General features: G+C 40.8%; 1 protein-coding gene across 1 annotated transcript in view; it reads left to right on the top strand.

Moving 5' to 3' along the window:
* The window catches only part of LOC112134603 (POTE ankyrin domain family member A), a 115,745-nt gene extending 92,162 nt beyond the window's left edge, over window positions 1-23,583 (top strand). The window contains 6 exon segments of the mRNA XM_063726386.1: window positions 16,256-16,316; window positions 16,633-16,686; window positions 17,179-17,276; window positions 17,746-17,863; window positions 19,264-19,715; window positions 21,394-23,583. The gene's annotated coding sequence lies outside the window, so the exon portion shown is untranslated.
* Window positions 23,584-24,532: the final 949 nt, after the last annotated feature.

Genomic DNA, 24,532 nt, shown 5'->3' with positions numbered 1-24,532 from the left:
CAAGGTTTGTGGCATAAGGTTAGACCTGTTTGTAGCCTCAATGTGGAAGACATGCTCTTCATGTTTTTTTATTTTATTTATTTTTTTAATTTTTAGATTGCATAACTCACTTAAAGGGAAAAGAAGTTTGAAGAATCTGCAATTACCTGGCCATTTTGTTCTATAGTATTCTAGTTTTTTAGAATGTTTCAGCTTCTCCTTTAAAAATGTCTAGCATGTTTATTTGGTCAATGAATTGGCACCATGGTAGGTACTGAAAAAGAATGTCATGTATATTAAAAGTTATCTCTAGACATTTAGTTGCAGGAAGAAAATCTGAAAAAATCTCATCTAGGTATCAAATTTTAGTAGTTGTAGGGAAACTGCATATTTTTTTCTTTTTTCAAAGAGGATTAAATGAAATGTTACATAATCACATAATCAGCACTTAACATTCCACCAGGCATATGATGAGTATCCAACAAATGTTGGCTTTTATTGTTACTACTCTTTTATTCTGCTCAGCCAGCTATAACCTAAGGCACACAATTTCACCCTGTACTTGTATAATGCCTCCTGGTCTTTCTCTTTCACTTGCTCTCCTCCCACCTCACTCTCATTCTTCATCTTTCTCTTTCCACTTGCTGTGGCCAACTACATAGTCATCCTCCAAGTCCTATACCATTTTTATTTTTATCTTTTCTACCAATAACTGCCAAACAAGTAGTACAATTTTGTATGTTTATTCTTACAAAGTAAGATTTTTTTATTAAATATTGAGGCATGTTATTAACTTAAGAATTACTACTTTAGTTTAGACTGAAAGTATAAATGCAAGTCACACAAACATTGTTTTGGAGGAAATTTGTCTAATTTTCATGAGCTTATCTGCCCATGGACTTACCAGACTGTATACTGCAGAGAAAAGCCTGCTTCTGTTTTTCTATGACACAATTTTGTATTCATAGAAATAATTCATATGAATGACTTCTTGGCATTTTCCTCCAATCTGGTCCTATTTACTCTTTAATGTAGAAGTTCTACAAAATTTGAGCCATTTTGGGTGACATTTTGACTCATATTCATCTGGGTGGTTTTTTTTTTTTAATCCAATAATTTCTGGGGAGATGTTTCACATTTCTTCCTAAAGCTTTGTGTTTTTTGGAAGTCAATCTGTACTTTCATGGATGCTTGAAAGTCAGGTTGCTGCTGTTTCCAATATCTGGGCCATCTCTCAAGAACATTTACTGATTACCATGTTAATGCTTAAAAACTAAAGTTTTTTAATGAATATATCACATTAGTGTTCAGAAGTAAGTCCTGACTTTGATCCAATAACCAAAGTATAATCATGGATATGATTTTTTCAAGAAATTGGAATTTCCTGGCTGAAACAGCATTGAGCCTGACTGTCAAGGGAAGGAGTTCACACTTTAACAACATTCTGAAGGAGGAATAAAGAGGGTTTACTTGATGATTTCAGAACACCAAAGGAAATAATTAAAGTGGGCCTGATTTAGTCAATGATTCTTTAACATATGAAGAAGGGGAGATAAAGTTTTTACTTTTTTTTTTTTTTAAAGTTTTTACATCTTCAAAATACAAGATGACACTAATTTCCCATTTTAAAATTTTAACACATTGTTCTTTTACATAATTTTTTCAAGATTTTAAACTGTTAGGGGAGGTATGGTTACAACCTTTCCTCAAATATGGACTCATGGAATATAAAACTAGTATTACTGCACTAAACAAGAATCCATAGGGGGAATAAGATTTCTAATTTTCATTGCTTATATCAGGGCTCTAATGATTATAAGGTAGAATGTTTAGTAATTTTGTTCACAATGCAGATTGTATCTAATTACTAGTTTTCTGTTATGTTAGAAATGGAATTCGCATTTCCCAAAATGCCCACAAAATAGAATTTGGCTAAACATTCTATGATGACATTTTCTGTGATGTTGGTGTTAAAGTGACTTGAGATTGTGAAATCCTTCTATGTTGGTTTTATAGCTCTGAGGCTCTAAACTCTCATAAGTTTTGAGTAGGACCTGGAAATGATGCGATGACATCGGATTAAACATGTCTGTTAGAGTTAATTTTTTTTCTATATTAGTCTACAAGTGTTAGAATGCCTACACCAAAGGACTAGAGGCAAAGATGACATTTATTTTCCCATTCAACTCAAAATGTCCACTGGTAGCCTAGCTTCTTGTAAAGCTGGATTCTGGACTCAAACAGAGGTCTTTCCCTTTCCTTCTTTCCTTCCTCCCTCCCTCCTTCCCTCCCTTTCTCCCTTCCTTCTTCTCTTCCTCCCTTCTTCCCTTCCTTCTTTCTTTTTCTGCTTCTCCTCTCTGCCTCCCACTGCATTGGCTTCAGATGAAAGTTCTCCATATGACTTATAAAATTCCTAGGCTCTCTTTGCTTGATGAGAAGATGACTGCAGCAGTTTTAGGCTCAGATGAGCCCAAGAGTGAAGCCCAGTGGGAAACAGTAAGCCTTTTTACTTGCAGGGGAATCACTCTGTGTCCACAAGCACCAAGGCCAGGGGAATATAATATGCTTACTGGCTTGCACGTGACACATGTTGTGCACCTTTAGAACAGGAGTAGAGCTCACCCAAGACACATACACTAGATTGAAGGAGGAACAATCTCCAAGTTAAAATTGGGTGAGGGGAGTTATATGAGAATTGACGGGGCAAAAGGATCTTACTCTAGAAAACGTCTATATATTCCTGAGTCTAAGCATAAGGAGTACTGGGTTCACAGGGGCTCTTTCTACTTCTTACCACATTATTTTTTGAATGACTATTTTAAAAACTTTGGACAGAGGATTAAGATGGTGTACAGGAGGCAGGACTAGCTTGCAGCTCCCACTTGGACACAGCAGCATGTGGAGACTCACATTATGAACTTTTGCTTCAAGATCTACCATAGCAACATAGCAGGAAAGCTGAGAGAATTCACAGACCCTTTGAAGAAACTGGATTGCCGCTACAGGCTCCCCGAGGTGGTGGAAAACCGTGTCTGTTACTTTCTCAGTGCAGTGACTGGTGGTCTAGGGCAAGTTCTCGCCCTGCTCACTAGCTGTGGAGGGCATTGTGGGAGTCAGACTGGTCTTATGGGCTGTGTAGGAATGGCATGAGGCCTGTGACTGCTGGCATTCCTGGTGGTCTTTCTCTACCCACCCTGGTAGTCAAAGACAAAGGTCATAATCTATTGGGAGCTCTATGGCCCTGCCCACCACCTGAAAAACCTGAATACTTAGGTTTTTCCCAGGTGACCCTAGGGCAAGTTTACTTTCTCCCTATAGTACTGCAGCTGATGCACTCATGAAAGTGCCACCTCCTAGCTGGAGGCCAACCAACACAAAACCCCCACACTAAAAAACACAACCAAGGACCCTCACAGAGTCCACTTCACTTTTCATGCCACCACCACTGGAGCAGATGCTGGTATTCACAGCTGAGAGACCTGAAGATGAATCACATCACAGGACTCTTTGCAGACACTCCCCAGTACCAGCCTAGAGCCCAGTAGCTCCACTGGGTGGCTAACCCCAGAAGAGGAAAAACAATCACTGTGGTTTAGCTCTCAGGCAGCCCCATTCCTAGGGGAAGAGGGAGAACAGCACATCAAGGGAGCACCCCATGGGACAAAAGAATCTGAACAGCAGCCTTTGAGTTCCCAGATCTTCCCTCTGACATAGTCTACCCAAATGAGAACAACACTTTTGGTAATAGGACAAAACAAGGTTCTTTAACACCCCCAAAAGATCACATCAGCTCACTAGCAATGGATCCAAACCAAGATGAAATCTCTGAATTGCCAGAAAAAGAATTCAGAAGGTTGATTATTAAGCTAATAAAGGAGGCACCAGAGAAAGGTGAACTCTAACTTAAATTAAAAACATGATACAGGATATGAAAGGAAAAATCTTCAGTGAAATAGCACAAATAAAAAATGATCGCAACTTCTTGAAATCAAGGACACACTTAGAGAAATGCAAAATGCCCTGGGAAGTCTGAGCAGTAGAGTCAGACAAGCAGAAGAAAGAACTTTAGAACTCAAAGACAAGGTTTTTGAATTAACCCAATCCATCAAAGACAAAAAAGAATTTTAAAAACTGAACAAAACCTCCAAGAAGCTTGGGGTTATGTTAAGGATCCAAACCTAAGAATAACTGGTATTCCCAGGGAAGAAGAGAATCTAAAAGTCTGGAAAGAATATTTGAGGGAATAATTAATGAAAACTTCCCCAGCCTTGCTGGAGATAGAGACATACAAATACAAAAAGCTCAAAGAACACGTAGGAAATTAATCTCAATAAGATCATCACCTAGGCACACTGTCATCAGGTTATTTAAAGTCGCGATGATGGAAAGAATCTTAAGAGTTGTGAGGCAAAAGCATGAGGTAACCTATAAAGGAAAACCTATCGGAGTAACAGCAGATTTCTCAGCAGAAACCCTACATGCTAGAAGGAATTGAGGTCCTATCTTTAGCCTCTTTAAACAAAACAATTATCAGCCAAGAAGTTTGTATCCAGCAAAACTAAGCTTCATAAATGAAGGAAAGATACCGTCTATTTGAGACAAACAAATGTGAGAGGATTCATCACTACCAAGCTGTCACTACAAGAACTGCTAAACGGAGCTCTAAATCTTGAAACAAATCCTCAAAATACACCAAAATGGAATCTCCTTAAAGCATAAATCTCCCAGGACCTATATAACAATAACACAATGAAAAAACAAAACAAGGTATTCAGGCAACAAATAGCACAATGAATAGAATAGTACTTCACATCTCATTACTAATGTTGAATGTAAATGGCCTAAATGCTCCACTTAAAAGATACAGAATGGCAGAATGGATAAGAATTCACCAACCCATATCTCAATAGATATTGGAAAAAATGAATAAAGAAGTAACAAAGATTTGAAACTTAAGGTAGATGGTACCAGCAATCTGCTTTTCAGAACCTGTGAACATTTGCCTATTCTGACAAAGAATTCCTAACTAGCCTGCCTAATCATAGCTCTTAAAATATTGTTACACATGGTGGTTCACACCAATATTATAGCCCCTATGGGAAAGCTACTACTGAAAGTATTGCTTTGATATCAAATTGTATCTCCTTATCTGTCTCATGTTAAGCCTTTTTAAAAATTCTTCCATTCATTTCATAGAGATAGTTGGGAACAACATTAGCTGTTCACTACCCATTGAAAAATAATCTGGCAGAGAACAGTATGTGTTCATCTATGAGCTTTCTTTTTTTTTTTTTTTGAGATGGAATTTTACTCTTTCACCCAGGTTGGAGTGCAGTGGCGTGATCTCAGCTCACTGCAACCTCTTCCTTCCAGTTTCAAGCAATTCTCCTGCCTCAGCCTCCCAAGTAGCTGGGATTACAGGCACCCGCCACCACGACCAGCTAATTTTTGTATTTTTAGTAGAAACGAGATTTCACCATGTTGGCCAGGCTGGTCTCCAACTCCTGACCTCGTGATATGCCCTCCTCGGCCTCCCAAAGTGTTGAGATTACAGGCTTAAGCCACCATGCCCAGCCTGAGTTTTCTTTTTTCTGGATTAGAGTAAAACTAATAGCTTGTGCCAGGTAAAGCAAAGGCTGCATATGTGAAATGTTATTTACTGGGATTACTATAAAATGTGGGCATGTAATGGTCCATGCCTCATTGAGTGGAGAGCTATTCAAGTGAAGTATGAGTAGTTCTAAACTAAGTATGATTGGGTTAATGAGAATGTGTGTGGATCAATTTAGATAATGTCTGATTAAGGATAAGAAATATCAAATATTACCTGTCATTTTTTCAAAAGGCTTAGAAGAGGAGACAATGCTGCCTAAATGTGTATAAGGGTCATCATCATTCCTTTATTATATATTCCTTAGTTTGCAAAGTTTTGCATTTTTTGGTGTTTTTGTTTGTTTATTTGTTTTGTTTTTGAGAGAGGGTCTCACTTCTGTCCCCCAGGCTGGAGTGCAGTTGCGGGATGTCTGCTTACTGCAGCCTCCATCTCCAAGGCTCAAGTATGCCCAAGGTAGAAACAAAAATATAGAAGACAATTCCACTGACTTCTCAGCTGTGGTCTGATTCTGTGAACATATTCTGGTTTGGCAGACCGTCTTGGGCCTTCAGATGATGAATGAAGGAAACGAGTCAGGAACCAGCTGACTCCTGTCATAGATGCTGTTTTCTAATCACAGCCGTGAGAGCTGCCTCTGCACACTCCCTCTTTGTCACCTACTTTCCTCCTCTGTATTAGCAAACCAGCGTAAGGAAAAGGGAATTTATTAACTTATAAAATTTAAAATTTTCGGGTTGGAATGGCTTCAATCACATATAGTTGCTCCACTCTTTGCTCTTCTTTTCCCTGTTTTCTTCATTCCACTCCCCCACCACCCCCAGCCACCATCTGTCGATGCGGTGAAAAGTCATCAGTCTTTTCTAATATTCCTGTAAAGGACCTTAATTGATTGGTCTGGATTACATGCCCACTTGACTGAAAGCTTCGTAAGAATCACATGGCCCACATGTAGTGTGCTTGTCAAAAGAAAAGGTCTTTGGGCATATTTAAAATGTAACCCTTGGCCGTTACATCTTCCTTGAAAGTATCTGGACTGCAGCATTGCCTCAGGCCAATGTTCTAGCTGCGGTAAGAACTCCCCTACTCAGTGCAGTGAAAGTGTACCACATAATAATTATAGATAAGGACTAGATCTACAGTCTACAGATTTTCAACTTAAGTCTCAATTGGGCTAATTGCATGCCTGACCTGTTGTTCCCATCTGTATTTCATTTCATTTATACTCCTATGGCTAAGCTTTAGGGTGGGCAGTTTGACCTCAGAAAGATCTCTCTCTCTCTCTCTCTCTCTCTGTGTATGTCTCTCTCTCCCTCTCTCCCCACTCCCTCCCTCTCTCCCCACCCCACCTCTCCTTTCTCTCCCTCCTCCTCCCTTCTCTCTCTCCAAATATGACTGGATTTCTGTTTACCTATTGCATACATTGGTTGCTCGAAAGCCTGAAACGGAGGCATTCAACAGAAATCTTAGGACTAAAATCACTGTGCTCATGCTCACAGTTGGGTCTGAGGATGCTTGCTCATAATACTAATATGTGGTCATATAATTTTGCTGATAGTGAAATCTCTAGATATAGCTGTATTTTTGACTTTCATTAATTTCCTTCTTGCCAAGTATACTGAGTCTTCTATAGCGTGCACCTGGGAAGATGTGGAGAAGAATATAAGAAGAAAGGAGTTCTGGGTAAAAAAAATCTTGATGCCAAGTATTGAAAGCTATTATAGAGCTAGCTCAACAGTGTACTGTGAAGTTTACTTATATGCATGTATTTTAGAATTTCCAGTTGAACTTTCTTTAAAGATCAAGGCCATTATATTGATTGACACAGTGAGCATACTTTTCTTTGGTCTTGAGAAATAGACTAGTGATATGTTTCTCTCCTGTTATGAAAATCCTATTACCTTTACTTTTGAGAGAATCAAATTTGGTTTATTATAGCCTTACATTGATACTTCTTACCCAAGTTTTGGAGAGCATTCTCAAGCATATTTAACATTTACTTTGGTAGCAAGGCTGGGGTTCTATCTTATTAAGTAAATATGCATCAAATACCAAGTGAGTATTTCATACTCACCTGGTATATAAATACCTGGCTTTTAGGCATAATTTCTATGCTGTTAATTCTCTTTTGGGGAAGTAGGATAGACAGTAATCCATTCCTAGTGGGTAAGGAGGAGAGATAGCTGAGAAGTTTGAAATATTAGAAATTTAAATTTCCATCTCATACAATTAGAAAATAGGAAAGACTATTACAAAAACAACTACGGACATTAGAAAAATATTCCTTGAAGATCAGGCATCTGTAAATCAGACACGTAATCTTCACATTATTTGAAGTTTCAACAACTGAATATTGGTAAAATTAATGATGTCAGCCCCTCAGGTCCTGAACTTCCTTATACAAAGTGTCCTTCACTTCACCTTGGGAGTCACTCTCAGGATTGCACCTTGCATCTTGCCATTATCCACAACTTCACCTTCAAAGTCACAAAAATTAGCATTCTGCCTACTGACTACAACCTCCCATCATGCAAGATCACGCGGTTATCACTTCCCACCATTCTCAAGCCCACTGGTGCTGATGGACAACTCATGCTTTACTTCCTTCCAGTGCATCTGCTCTCCCCTTTTAGCATTTCCACCTGAGATTTCTCATTTTCTCAATAATCAATCCCTCCACTAGTATTTTGGATCCCATTTTCCTCTTCCTTGTCTAGTACCTTACATTATTAATAATCCCTTCTCAATTTTGTAATTTTTATTTCTGATTGCATCCTTCTTTTATATTTTAAACATGTTAAAGACTCTTTCATCAAAAATAACTGTACTTTGGTTCTCACATACCACTCCAGTTACCCTTCTGTATTTTCTCCACACTTTTTGAAAAATTATTTGAGCTCATAGCACCATTTCCGCACCTCCCACTTACTGCTTAATCCATTCCCATTTATCGTCTGCCTATTCTCAATACCTTTCACTGAAGTCACTGGTTACTTCTGAGTGATTTGATCTATTGCAGTGTCTCTGCCTCATTCTTCTCAAGCTCTTACCATCATTCAGTGTGGTAGGCTGCTTACTCCCCTCTGAGCCATTCTCTGTGTCCTCAACCCCTATCACTGGGCCTTGCTAAGCTGAGATTCAGTTATTCCAGGAGACCTTTCAATGATCTTCAAGGAGACTATTGAAAATTTGCCATGAAACATATTTTCTTTCATTTGGACAAAGATGAGATTGACAAGCCATCAATATTAGTCCTGAAGTATGGCATGACAAGGCTCTGTGAGTTTAAAGTGATACAGTCAATCAGTCTTTCACTCATGGTTTCTGCTTTCCTTTTATCAGTATTTAGAAAGTCAGTTTTCATTGCAAGGTTATACAAATATTTAGAAAATCAGTTTCCATTGCAAGGTTATACAAATATCTATGTTTACTTTTGTGTTTTTATAGCTTGATTTAAAAATGTAATCTTTAATCTTGTGAAATTTTTTCTGTAATAAATATTTTGGAATGTATTTAATTATTAGCAGAATGCCCCAATATTTTCATTGAGTAACTCATGTTTTCCTGTTGATTGCAAAGGCCAACTATTATAATATTTCACTCCCATCTTAATAAATACAACTAGTGAAGAAGATCCTTACTCTCTTTATATCATGATTACTTCCCTCTTACATGTTGTATAGAATGTAAAGTCAAAAGAAATCTAGACACCACCTACTTCCATGGCTGTGGAAACCAAAAGAGACATTGGGTCTTTCCATTAGTAATATCACAGGTATTCAGTTCTTCATCCTACACGTATATTCTTTTTTATGGATAATTTGTCGAGCTCGTGTTAGCTTGGGCTTGTACCTGACATATTTTTTTTTCACTGTTCTCTTGCAGACCAACCTTTATGTACTGTTAGTGTTATACACTATTTTAGTCTAATTGGTGGATTAAAACAACTCCAATTTATTACCTTCCTTTTCTGAAATTTAGAAGTCTGAAATGGGTCTCACTTGGCTAAAATCAAGGTTTCGGCAGGATGGCATTTCTTCTGGACACTCGGGAGAATCTGTTTCTCTACCTTTTTGAACTCCTAGAGGCCACCTGTATTCCTTGGCTCTTGACCTCACTCTTCAGTCTTCAAAAGAAGCAACATCAAGTAGTCTTCCTCATGCTGCCATCTCTGTTTCTCCATCTTCTGTCTTCCTCTTCCACCTTGAAGAGGTTGGTGATTGCACTGGACTCATCTTGATAATCTAGGATTCTGTTTCTATTTTAAGGTGAGCTGATTAAAAATTTTAATTCTGTCTGCAACCTTAGTTGCCCTAAGCCATGTAACATAATATATTTACAGGTACCAGGAGTAAGCATGTGGACCTCTTTGGGGGACCATTATTCTGCCTATCACAAATACCCTTGTTGTCTTCATTTTTCCATTTTACTACTTTCATTTTAGGTTTATTCAAAGCTTTATGCATCCAATAAATATTTGAGTGCTTTTATAGAAATACAAACAGGACATGGTCCCTGAACTTGAGGAGCTGATAATTTAGTAATGTCTTTCTTATAAAATGTTATAATTTATAACATTCAATTTTATGCAGTCACCCAAGACTGTAGATAATTGTTCTAGATATTCTATTTTATTCTGTTCTCAATATTCCAGATGTGTATTTTGTGTGTTTTCATTTTATAGATTGGTAAACTAGAAGTTTATTGAGGTAAAGACACTCTCACCTTGATGCACAATTAGAAAGATATGGAGGTGGTATGCAAATTTCAGTGTTCTTACTTGTCCAGTGTTCTTTCCTCTATAATAGTGGATATATTCTAAGAAGTGCTTACTTTGTGTATAATGAATCAAAAATCTTGTATTTATTTTCCAAGAATTCAAAGATATGTAAAACAAAATAGGAGTGAGGCTTACCCTGTTTTCACAGAAATTCAAATGAAACTAGAAAACTGAGGACAATGAATGAGAGAAGCCTTGTTTTATCCATGAGGTTTAGTGACGGTCATCTCCAACAGTCTAAAAGAATAAGGTTAGATATTTATTGAAGTATTATTTGAAGGGAATGCAAAGTATAGTGAATGCTGTGGCTTTTCCTCTCTTCACCTCTTGGTGCCTTCTCACCCTTACCCAGAATACAAATGGGGGTAAGCTACCTTCTCCTCCCTGCAAAATAAAGCAGTCATAGAGACTATGAAGATCTTCAAGTGAAAAGCCTGTTACCTCACTCCGTACCTGAATGCTGGCCAAGATGTAGAAACTTGGCGAGTCAGCCCCATGCTGCTAGAGCTGAGAGAGAGAAGATTCTTGAAGGAATATGCCATATGTTAACCAGAGCAGATAATTGCATGAGTATTACCTTAAGAATTCTGACAACGGAGCTTTGGTGGGACGTATCCACTAGCAAGGCAAGGAGTAAGGGGCACAGAATTTACATTATGTGGAAGGTAATGAGGGGATCACATGGATCAAGTAGATATTTCGGGGAAGACCTAGGCTTGAGTGAACTGGACAGGTTCCTCTCCACAGGGCAAAGAAACCTCATCAAAAGGAGGCTATGTGGACTGAGCCGCAGAAGGAGTCTATAAGAAGTCAGCCAGACAGTGGCGATGTCAGCAAGATGGTAGAATAGAAGGTTCTTACCCTGGTTTTCTCACTGAAACACCAATTTAACAATATCTATGAATAAGAGCACCTTTGTAGGAGTTCCAGAACCCAGGGGTTGAGCACCCCAGTAGTGCACAAAAGCCCAGGAAAACTACATTAAAAAGCACAATTAAAAAATTTCCGTTTTATCCATATCTCCAGTGCCAAGGAAGATGTCCTCACTCTGATTTCTCCAGTGGGTTAAAGAGAGACCAAGGTGGGTGTTCAACTTCCCCAGCACTTGGGGCCCTTCCCAAGAGGCCCACTTCTGTCTCACCTCAAACAGAACACCAAGGAAATGAGCATGGCTAGGCCACCTGGGGACAGCTAGGAACAAAGAAAGATGGTGGCATCTTTCAGTGGCTAGGGTGCATGGATCTTGGCAGTAGTCCACAGCCACAGTCATTGGCCTGGTCTGACTGAAGCCCCTCTCTCTGGCCTCACCTGTTCATGAGCCAAGCCAGCTGGGCCCACACTACTGCAAAGCAGAAGCAGTAAGCTTCTTCTGACCACAGACTCTGGAGACACTGACAGAAGGCCTATCCATTCACAGATGCAACCATCTGGCTTGCCAGCATCTCAGGAGAGGCTGACTGGTGAAGGGATTTCCCCTGGAAAAGCCAGCTTGTAAAGACTAGAAGAGGTGGCTCCTCCTTCAAATGAACCACCATTGTAAGAATACAAAGATTACAAACTACAAAAGAAAACTATCAGAGCTCCAAAAACTGACCCTAAATAAACAGACATCTATAAACTACTTGAAATAGAACTGAAAACAATCATCTTAAAGTTCAGTGAACTACTAGAGAAGAGATAGATAAGCTCAGTAAGCTACTAGAGAACAGATAGATAAGCTCAGTATACTACTAGAGAATAGATAAATAAGGAAACTATATGAATAAGAAAAGTCCACAAGAGGAGGCAGAGCAAGATGGTGAAATGAAATGCTCCACTGACTGTCCTTCTGCAAGGACACCAATTTTAAAACTACATGAAAAAAAGCCATAACCAAAAATCAGGTGAGCACTCATAGTACCTGGTTTTAACTTTATATCACTGAAAGAGGCACTGAAGAGACAGATAAAAAACAGTCCTGAGTTATTGACATCACTCTTCTCCTGCCCCCAGCAGCAGCATCATGGTATGGAGATTATCTCTGGGCACTAGGGGAGGGAGAACACAGCAATTGTTAGGCATTGAACTCAGTGCTTTTCTGTTAGAATAGAAAGGAAAACCAGACCAAACTCAGCTGATGCCTGCCTACAGTGGGAGCATTTAAACCAGCCCTAGCCAGAGGGGAATTGCTGATCTCAGTGGTCAGAACTTGTGTTCTCACGAATCTCACTACTGAGGGCTACAACACTGTCTCCCAGTAAACTTGAAAGGCAGTTTAGACCATAAGGACTACAATGCCTAGGCAAGTCCTAGTGCTGAACTAAGCCCAGAGACAGTGGACTACAGTGGACTGGTTGGGGGCGGGGTGGGGAAACATGATCTACTTAGACACCAGCTGGGGCTGCCAAGGGAGTACTGGCATCACTCTGATACAGGAACTAAAAAAATATTATTTAGGCAGATAGGGTAAAAGTCCTCAGTAAGGTTTTCCTTTCAATAAAAAGCAGCCCCCAAATCATTTTTTTTTCCTAACAAAAAGCAGCCTGAAAAATCAAGCTGCAAGCATAGACAACTTGCATAGATAAATGCTGGCAGCTGTGCCAATAGAAAAGGGATACCTGCAAGCCGGGTATAGTCAACATGGAAGTTCCCTTTTTCTGGTTTTTTGTTTTTTGTTTTTTGGTTTTTTTTTGTCACCATGTGTGCAGTGCAAAGCAGGCAACATGGTGCTAGCCTGTTAGAGACTGAATTTGCATAATAAAAGATCAGGGTGGGATGGCCAGCCTCTTTGTGCACTATGTAAATGGCACACCTGGTTTAACCAATCCTCTGTGCCCTATGTAAATCAGACACCACTTCCTCAAGCTCATCTGTAAACCAACTACATCTCACTGTGAACCTGAAAACCTCTTTGCACAAGAAAGCTCTCTTCTTTCTTTTTCCTATTAAACTTCTGCTATTAAACCCACTCCTTGTGTGTGTGTCTGTGTCTTTGATTTCCTTAGTGTGAGGCAGTGAACCTTGGGTACTACCCCAGACAAATGACACAGCTTCACTGTGGGAGCTTGTCTGGGATTATCAAAAGGGTGAGTATAGGTAGGAGTGGACCTCAACTCTGTCCTTTCATTTCAGAGCTCTCCGCCTCCATTTTATTTATTATTTTTATTTATTTATTTATTTATTTTTGAGACAGAATCTCGCTATATCACTCAGGTTGGAGTGCAGTGTCATGATCTTGGTTCACTGCAACCTCCGTTTCCCAGGTTCAAGTTATTCTCGTTGCTCAGCCTCCTATGTAGCTAGAATTACAGGCATGTGCCACCACACCCAGCTAATTTTTGTATTCTTTAGTAGAGATGAGGTTTTGCCATATTGGTCAGGCTGGCCTCAAACTCCTGGCCTTAAGTGAGCTGCCCACCTCGGCCTCCCAAAGTGCTGGAATTATGTGTGAGCCGCCACACCTGGCCCTTGGCCTCCATTTTAAAATCAAATCAGACCATATATTGTGTGTCTGATGGCCATCTAGATGCCTCCAGGGTGAGCTGTGGTTCTCAAGTCTCATGACAGGCTTTTTGGAGAGAACATGGCGAATCCCCCAGTGCGCTCAGATTGCTGGGCATTTTGTCTATGTTTCAAACCGGTTTCCCTTCATGGAAGACTTAGCCATCCTCTTGGGGCTGGAAGAGGTCCTGGAGCAACTGAGGATTTCTGGCTAGGGCTACACCCTGGTGTTATTCAAAGGCTTCTGGACTGACCCCAGCCTCCAACTGCCCAATCGGATTGGCAACAGTATCTCCAGCTTTTTTAATTGCAAATGTTCTCCTTTCCTATCCATGACCATCATGTCTCCTATCCTCTCTCTGTCTGTGCAATGCCGTGGGAATTTTTACAGTTCAGGGAAATAGTCCTGTTATGAAAGATCAGAAAATGCCATAGTAACTGGGAGTGTAGCTCAAGGGAATGCCGTTTTTGTAATTTTCTAGGAGCAGAAGGTCTCCCCAGGTGAGTGTTTCTAGCCTTCCTCTGGCAAGCACATGGTATTTCTAGGTCAACAGCATCATGTAGTGGAATAGAAGTTCATTCCATGAGGCACATTGTTGGTCCTTTGCTGAGACACTCTAGCTTCCCAATTCTTCTCCCTTTTTGCACCCCTCTACTAAGTCCAGGCTTTATGCCTCTTCTGTGAATAGGAAAAACTGTGCCATCAACGATCAGTAGGAAAATGTCCTCTGAAACCAAATTTTAGTCTCAACACTGTCCATCAGCAGGAAAACCATAATTTAATCATGATTTTCTTGTAAGGCATCTACCCTGCTTGTAGTTAAAATGGTACTTAAATAGTAAGGGGATTATAAGTCCAGAAGCTAACCAGAACCATTCTCTAAGGGTAAATGCTTTAGCACAGGCCATAATTGCAGGATATAGAGTTCAATCTAGTACACCCCCTCCATTAAAGGGGCCTTGGCCAAATGCAACTATTACATAGTCTTTCCTGAGATCCGTCTTTCAGGGAGCCATGCAGATTATACAAATCTAGGAAGTGAAAGGGGAATCACAAACAGAACTAGGGCTGCATGGATACACATGACTAAACTCATCACTTAGTTCCTCTGGTTCCATGGCTTGGGGGTCATGCTGGCAACCCTGGGTTTCATGTTTAACAAGGTGCCAGGACCCCAGGAACCAAGGAGAGAAAACGCCCCCAGTGTCTTCCCCTCCACCTTGGACCATCCCAAGGAAAAGATCCTTTTTTTCTCACTTCTCTTTCTAGATCGGTATCAGACTGTTTTCGGCCTGCACTCCTCTCAAGTGTATTCTGAGGGATTGGGACTCCTTTAACCATGAAACTTTGAAGAAAAAAGGAGCTCATTTTTCTTTGCACAAGGGGATGACATTCTTACTAGACCTTTGCAAGCATTGCAAAATCAGCCCAGCTCTTTCAGCAGTCACATCAGGCAGGTCTATAGAGAATGATTCCCCAGTATTAAAGAAGTAAATTATAGAGAAACCATCTGAGGATCCCCCTTATTTGGGACCCCTTTAAGTTCCCTTCTCATTATAGGACCTTAAGCAAATAAAGGGACTTAGGCCAATTTTCTGACAACTCCGATAGGAAGCTTTCCAAAATTTAACTCAGATGTTTAACCTCACATGGAGGGAGGTTATGCTGCTCCTAAGCCAAACCCTCACTGCTGCTGAAAAACAGGCAGCTTTGTAGGCAGTAGAAAATTTTGGAGATGAGCAATATATCTCCTATAGTAGGTCAAAAAGGAAAAAAGGAGATAGGGAAGGTGATATGTTTTGGCTCTGTCTCCACCCAAATCTCATCTTGAATTGTACTCCCATAATTTTTATGTGTTGTGGGAGGGACGCTGTGGAACATAATTTGGATCATGGGGGTGGTTTGCTGCAGGGGCAGGGTGCTCATGGAGAACCTCTGCTAGGGCAATAACAGAAGGAAAATGTGGGGTCAGAGACCCCATATAGAGTCCCTCCTGTGGCACCACCTAGTGGAGCTGTGAGGAGAAGGCCACAGTCTTCCAGACCCCAGAATGGTAAATCCACTGACAGCTTGCACTGTTCACCTGGAAAAGTCACAGACACTCAATGCCAGCCCGTGGAAGCAGCTGGGAGGGAGGCTGTACTTTGCAAAGCCACAGGGGCAGAGCTGCCCAAGACCATGGGAACCCATCTCTTGCATCAGCGTGACCTGAAAGTGAGACCTGGAGTCAAAGGAGATTATTTGGGGGCTTTAAAATTTTACTGCCCTGCTAAATTTCAGATTTGCATAGGCCCTGTAACCCCTTTGTTTTGGCCAATTTCTCCCATGTGGAATGGCTGTATTTACCCAATACCTATACTTCCATTGTATCCAAGAGGTAACTAGCTTGCTTTTGATTTTACAGGCTCATAGGCAGAAGGGACTTGCCTTGTCTCAGATAAGACTTTGGACTGTGGACTTTTGAGGTAATGCTTAAATGAGTTAAGACTTCGGGGGACAGTTGGGAAGGTGTGATTGGTTTTGAAATGTGAGGACATGAGATTTAGAGGGACCAGGGACAGAATATAGTTTGGCTCTGTGTCTCCACCCAAATCTCATGTTGAATTGTACTCCCATAATTCCCATAAAGTTGTGGGAGGGACCCAGTGGGAGATAATTTGAATCATGGGAGTGGTTTCCCCCATACTGTTCTAGCAGTAGTGAATAAGTCTCACGAAATCTGGTGATTTTATCATGAGTTTCTCTTTTGCATCTTCCTCATTTCTTTTGCCACCATGTAAGAAGTGCCTTTTGCTTCCTGCCATGATTCTGAGGCCTTTCCAGCAATGTGGAACTGTAAGTCCAATTAAGCCTCTTTTTCTTCCCAGTCTTGGATATGTCTTTATCAGCAGTGTGACAACAGACTAATACAGAACACAAAGAAATAATGGAAACACCATTCCCAACAGGAAGGGAAACAGTTCCTGTTGACAATCCTGACTGGAACTCCGATAACTCCACAAATGAATGGAAAGAGAAACTCTTTTTAATGTGCATATTAGAGGGCTTACAAAGAACTAGGACCAAACCTCTTAATTACTTTAAGCTGTCCATGATAGACCAAAAACCAGATGAGAATCACACAGCCTTTATGGAAAGGCTGAGAGAGCCACTAATAAAACACACCTCCTTATCCCTTGATTCAGTAGAGGGACAGCTCATCCTAAAGGACAAGTTTATTACATAGGCAGATCCTGATATTAGAAGGAAGCTGCATAAGGAGGCTATAGGAGCAGATAGCACCTTGAAAAACCTCCTGAAGGTGGTCACTTCAGTCTTTTATAATAGGGATCAGGAGGAGGTCGAGCAGAAAGAGAGGAAGCACAAGAAAACGACAGAGGCTCTAGTAGCCGCTTTGCAGGCTTGCAAAGTTCAGGATCCCCAAGGTACGTCTGCTAGTGGCTATCGATGTGGAAAGTCAGGGCACTTTAAGAAGGAGTACCCAGGCAGCAAGGAAAAGCCACCTCAACCCTGTCCAGCCTGTGGCAAAGACCACTAGAGATCAGACTGCCCCCGGAGATGGAGGTCACCGGGTTCAGAACCAATCTCACACATGGTCCAACAGGATTGATGGGTTCTGGGGCTCAAACCCCTGGCTGTAGTGGATCAAACTGCCATTAGGAGCCCCAGGTGATTCTGGAAATTGGAGGAAGAAAGGTAGACCTCCTTCTTTTTTTTTTTTTTTTTTTTTACAGAGTCTTGCTGTGTCACCCAGGCTGGAGTGCAGTGGCGCGATCTTGGCTCACTGCAAGCTCTGCCTCCTGGATTCACACCATTCTCCTGCCTCAGCCGCCAGAGTAGGTGGGACTACAGGTGCCCACCACCACGTCCAGCTAATTTTTTTTGTATTTTTAGTAGAGACAGGGTTTCACTGTGTTAGCCAGGATGGTCTCGATCTCCTGACCTCGTGATCCGCCCACCTTGGCCACCCAAAGTGCTGGGATTACAGGTGTGAGCTGCTGCATCCAGCCAGGTAGACCTCCTTCTAAACAATGGAGTCAGCCTCTCTCTCCTGTCTCTAATCCAGGCCTCCCCTCTTGTAGCACCACCATGTGGGACATCTCAGGAAAAACTAATATTTTTCTCAACCCCTTAGTTGCAGTTGGGGGGACCTATTATTTACATATGCCTCCAAGCCATTGCCACAGTGGCCCTACTGGTCCTAAAAGCCACCAAATTAACCTGGGAAATGACTTAACTGTTTATACCCCATATGATGTGGCAGGATTACTGTCTTCTAGTGGGGAACCTTTGGCAAACAGACAGTTGGCTCCTTAAATATTAGGCTCTGCTGTTAGAGGATTCCACAATCCAGTTAAAAACTTGTTCTCATCTAAACCCAGCCACTTTCCTTGGGGAAACTGAACATGACTCTGAACAAGTTATAATACAGACCTATGCAGCCAGGGAAGATGTCAGGGAAACTCCCCTAGAAAATCCAGATTGGACCCTCTTCAAAGATGGGAGCTACTTTGTAGAGCAAGGGATCCATAAAGCATGATATGCAGTAGTCACTCTAAGTGACATCATTGAAAGTCTTTCTCCAGGCACAAGCGCTCAATTAGCTGCACTGATAGCTCTTACAAGAGCACTTGAATTAAGCAATTGAAAGGTAGCTAGCATTTACACTAATTTGAAGTATGCTTTCTTAGTTCTCCATGCTCATGCTGTCATTTGGAAAGAAAGACATTTTTTCTTACAGCTAATGCATCTCCCAAAATTAACTGATTATTATCCTCAAGTTTTCCTTCCATGAGAAATAGCAGGAATGCATTGAAAGGGACATCAAAGACAACCGATAAAGCAGACGAAGAAAATAGGTTTGCTGATCAGGCAGCTAAGTCAGTGGCAAGGAAGCCTCAGTGCATCAACATACTTCAAGCCCCTCTAATTTGGAAAGGCTCCATAAGAGAAATTAAACCTCAGTACTCCCCTGCAGAAATAGAATGCATCACTTTTTGAGGGTATACTTTCCAGCCCTCAGGACAGCTACAGACAGAGGATGGCAAACTCCACTTGCCAGCCTCCAGCCAATGAAAAGTTTTTAAATCCACCAGGCATTTCATTTAGGAAAGGGTAAAACTTATCAGTGTGCCCAAAAATTTTCAAGAGAGAATTTATTAAGAACAGTCAAACAGGTTGTTAATGCTTGTGAAGGCAGCAGTTTCTCCTCAAACCCAAAGGATGGGAAGCTTTCCAGGGGAGGTCTGGCAGATAGACTTCACCCACATGCCAAAGGTGAAGGGCATTCAATGCCACCTGGCATGGATAAATACTTTCACTAACTGCATAGAAACCTTTCCATCCCATACAGAAAAGGCCTCTGAGGTAATAAAGCTGTTTTTCTGTTTTTTTTTTTTTTTTTTTTTTTAGGACGTAGTTTCACTCTTGTTGCCCAGGCTGGAGTGCAATGGTGTGATCTCGGTTCACCGCAACTTCTGCCTCCCAGGTTCAAGCGATTCTTCTTCAGCCTCCTGAGTAGCTGGGATTACAGGCATGTGCCACCATGCCTGGCTAATTTTGTATTTTTAGTAGAGATGGGGTTTCTCCATGTTGGTCAAGCTGGCCTTTAACTCCCAGCTCCAAACTCCGGAGATTTGGAATTGGTGAAGGCTCTCCCTTCTCTCTCTTTGTCCCTGAGCCCAAGCTGGGAAGGGCCCCACACTGTTCTTCTTTCAGCCCCCTCAGTGGTAAAAGTTACAGGTATCAACTCCTGGAGTCAAAGCCTGGAAAGCTGTGGGAGCAACCCCTGACAGCCCAGAGGAACATCCTGAATATCAATATGAAGAAATAAGATATCTGAAGCTACAAATCATAAAAGATAAGTGAGAGCTACTCATCTTACTCAGTCCCACCTTTACCTCAGCAAATACTTTGTCATTTCTATTTTTCTCTTTAGATTTGCCACCAGATATTAGAACTTCTTTTTAATGCATTTTTGCAGAAAGATTTTAGTTATCCTTGGGATTACATTTATAACTTCATAGACCCCCAAAGAGAAATTCTATGTCTTGGCAAGTAAAACTTTTTGATGGAAATTATCTACTACACCACCCTTGCAGAATTATATACTCACTCTACTATTTGCAGAAGGATTATATATTGTTGCACCCCCAGAGTGGAATATTGGATAAAGAGCCTCAACTACTATAATATTTTGTGGAATTATTATCCTTAGAGCAGGGATAATAGTTACTGACAGGAAGTAAACATGAAAATTTTACTATCACTAAGTTTGCTAGGACTTCTTATTGGGTTTGGTAATATGTCACACCCTAGCTATTCAATTAAGGTCATAAAGGAAGGATATTTTGGCTGGGTGCAGTGGCTCACGCCTGTAATTTCAGCACTTTGGGAGGCCAAGGTGGCTGGATCACGAGGTCAGGAGTTCAAGACCAGCCTGGCCAAGATGGTCCTGAGATAGCTGGGATTACAGGCATGTGCCACCGTGCCCGGCTAATTTTGTATTTTTAGTAGAGACAGGGTTTCTCCATGTTGGTCAAACTGGCCTCAAACTCCTGACCTCAGGTGATCCATTCACCTTGGCCTTCCAAAGTGCCGGGCAAGATGGTGAAACCCTGTCTCTTTATGAAAAATACAAAAATTTTTCATAAATTTCTGGGTGTGGTGGTCGGCACCTGTAATCCCAGCTACTCGAGAGGCTGAGGCAGAGAATTGCTTGAACCTGAGAGACTGAGTTTGCAGTTACCCGAGATTGCACCACTGCACCCCAGCCTGGGTGACAGAGCGAGACTCCATCTCAAAAAAAAAAAAAAAGATTTTATATAAGAAAGGATCTTGGATGGTAAATTCTTGTCCTAAAAGGAAATAACTGGTTGTTTAAAAAAGGGGTGTTTAGGACTAGTCAGAAAGTTTAAGCATGTCATAAATGGTCTGTGGAAATTGTGAAAGGATTGATAATTGCTGGAAAAATTTAGCCAAGGTTAACACTAAAGTTACTTTAGCCACCCAAATTTAATGCCATTTATCCTAAAAAGAACGTTACTCTTTTTTTTTTTGAGATGGAGTCTCACTCTGTTGCTCAGGCTAGAGTGCAATGGCTCAATCTTGGCTCACTCCCCGATTCAAGCAATTCTCCTGCCTCAGCCTCCTGAGTAGCTGAGATTACAGGCACCCACCATCATGCTTGGCTAATTTTTGTATTTTTGTAGAAACGGGGTTTCACCATGTTGGCCAGGCTGGTCTTGAACTCCTGACCTCAGGTGGTCTGCCTGCCTTGGCCTCCCAAAGTGCTGGGATTGCAGGCATGACCCACTGTGTCTGGCTAAAGAATGTTATTTTTATCTTAATGTTTCTGGTAAAGTACAGCAACATTTGGTGGAGGCAAACAAGTATTACAATCCATTAGAATAGCGAACAGGTATCAAACTCTACTGTCATGGTTATGGCCTATAGTACCCCCACTAATAATGGTAATCTTAATACTTATATTCAAACCCTATATTCTAAACCTTTTTGTAAAATGTATCTCTTTTCATCTAGAAGCAAACTCCAAATGGTGCTGCAGACAGAACCACCTACGGACACGCCTTTCTTCTGAGGACCTGTAGATCGACCCCAGGAGGAGCCCTAAGTGCTGTTCCCAACACGACACTTCTTTTCAGCAGGAAGTAGCCAGAAAGAGTCATTGTTTAACACCCCCTAATGGCAGTTAGGGATACCACTCTTGAGGAATGTGTCACTAGTAGACACAGTTATAAAGACTTGCTAAAGGAATTTTTTAATAGACAATCCCCATTTGAGTTTTATATGTCATACTTGATACTTGAAACAAAAATTATAACAGCACTTGATATTCAAAGCAATTATATTTAAAACTGTAAAAAATAAAAGGACTTAAATGGGAGTAATATTTCCATACTTCAAAGTCATAAAACGTTTGTGTCAGTAGAATGAGATATATTGTAATATCCACAGCAACTACTAGAAAAACTACATACTTAAAGTGTGTATCTCTCTAAGACACCATAAGTAAATCAAGATGAAATTTTTTTTTAAATGTTTAATCTACAGGAAGGCAAAAAAACATCAACAAAGAAACAGGAACAAAACCAGAGGAAGCAAACAGAAAATAATAAAATAGTATACTTAAGCTCTAAGGTATCAAGAATTGCCTTAAGTGTAAATAATATACATACACTGATCAAAAAACAGAGATTGACAGTGTGTTAAGTATGAGTAGTGGGGAGAAACAAAGATTATTTTAGAAAATGAACTAAAAATTAGAAATGAACTAAAATTAGATGAACTAAAATTAAATGAACTAAAATTAGATTTTAAATGAACTAAAAATTAGAAATGAACTAAAAATTTAGAAAATTAACTAAATCCTGTCTACAAAAACTCACTTCAAATTCAATGACAGGTAGGTCGAAAGTAAAAGAGTGAAAAATGTATATTATGCAAACAATAATCAAAAGAAAGCAGGAGTGGGTGTATTCAAACTGGAAAAGGTGGCCAGGCACGGTGGCTTACGCCTATAATCCCAGCACTTTAGGAGGCCAAGGTGGGTGGATTGCCTGAGCTCAGGAGTTCACAACTGGCCTGGGCAACGTGGTAAAACCCTGTCTCTATTAAAAGACAAAAAATTAGCTGGGCGTGGTGGTGTGCATCTGTAGTCCCAGCTACTCGGGAGGCTGAGGCAGGAGAATTGCTTGAACCTGGGAGGTGGAGGTTGCAGTGAGCTGAGATCGCCGCACTGCACTTCATTCTGGGCAACAGAATGAGACCTGTCTCAAAAATAAAAAATAAAAACACTGGAAAACGTAGACTTATAAAGCAAATAAAATTACCAGAGACAGAAAGGAACATTAATTACAGAAATCTAGGGCTGCCTGAGGGCCATTAGCACATGTGCTTCAGAATAAAAAAGTCTACTTTAAGCTCAGAGCAGAAAAAGATATCCCTTCACAAAGTAGTGAGTCCAGCACTTTATCTCTTGGTAAGAACATGTTCAGGTGCAAGACACATTATTTGGCAAAGCAGAGGTCCAAAGACTGCCTGCACAAAGTGCCTTTCTCAATGATATCTATATACAAAAACATGAACCAAACCAAAACAATTTAGAGCTAACCTCACACATGACACAACATACATGCCAATGAATCAAAGGGCTGTTGAAATCAAAATAAAGATGTAGAGATGAATCTCTAAATTTAATGTTAAGAAAGAATTGCAATTTGAGGCATACATGTAGATTGGGTGGGTGGTCTTTGGTATGTCCAAAAAGCAGAAGGTTGGGAGTTTTATATTAATACAAAAGAGGAATGTGACATGTATTCCAGAGAGAAAATGCACTGTTTTTAGTAAAGCTTTGATTTGACTCTCTTACCTGGGTCCAGAACTGAGGTGATTTCGCTCTCTTACCTGGGTGCAATGGTGCAGGGCCTAGGTTATTTGACTTTCTACCTGGGTCTGCCTGACAGGTCGGATTATGACATACACAGGGGCCCAGCACCTGGATGACTCCTACCTTGGCCATGCCCACAGGTGAGATTGTGACATATACCTGGGCCTGGCACCTAGGTGACTTTACCCTCATACATGGGCACAGCCCACAGGGAGGATGGTGACTCATTTCTGAACCCAGCTCATTGGCCATATGATGACTCTCACACCTGGACCCAGCTAGTAGGAGAGATTTTGATTCTCATACCTGGACTAGGAACACAGGTAAGATCATGAGTCTCATAGCTATATGAAAGTATCAGAGAAAATTGTGATTCACTTACCTACTATATAAAGCCTTCAAGTGGTACAGAGTGTCATAATAGGGCCTACCTCATAGGTGAGAGTGTAACTCTTCTATGCACACCAAGCCAACAGCTAGGATTGTCACACACATATGGACACAGCCTGCTGCTGAGGTTTTTAATCTGACATCCAGATGCAGTCAAAAGTTGGAATTGTGACTCATACATGGATCTGGTCCACAGATGGAATGGAGACTCATTTCTGTACTAAGGCCACAGAGAGAATTGTGACTCCCATGCCTACTGTATAAAGCCCTTGGGTGGTACAGAGAGTGTCATAACAGGACCCAGCACACAGGTGAGATTGTGACTCTGATATGCACATCCAACCAACACTTAGGATTGTCGCCCTCACACAAGGGCACAGCCTATTCAGGTGAGGTTCTGAATCTCACACCCAAACACAATGGAAAGGCCGATTTGACTCATTTGGGCTGGAGGAAATGGAAATAACTTTTACCTCATTTGCATTTGTGACTTTTTCACATAGAAATATTTACAAATGGACATTATAGACATTCATATAATCATGTATGTGTATATGTGTATGTGTTTATGTACCTACCTACCTATATCTATATATCTACCAAAACAGCCAAGCAGGAAAAACCTAGATTGGAAGTCATTTTTCTGTCACACCTCTTGAGCCCAGGTGAATCAATTCAGCCAGTTAGTTCAGTTAAAGTAAATGAAATCAGAGCCATGCATGGCTTCCCAATTTTCTTGCACCTGTGAAAATATCCTCCCAACCTGGTACCCAAGTGTTTTAAAATCAGGAGTTCATCAAATTAGCTCAGTGGGGTACTGGCCATCCAGCTAAGACTGGGCAGAGCTGGCTGACACCAGTGGGTGTAGCATTCAACACAATG

Source organism: Pongo abelii, chromosome 7, assembly GCF_028885655.2.
Source record: "Pongo abelii isolate AG06213 chromosome 7, NHGRI_mPonAbe1-v2.0_pri, whole genome shotgun sequence".
In the NCBI taxonomy this organism is placed as follows: domain Eukaryota; kingdom Metazoa; phylum Chordata; class Mammalia; order Primates; family Hominidae; genus Pongo; species Pongo abelii.
This window is presented reverse-complemented; position numbering and strand designations above follow the sequence as displayed.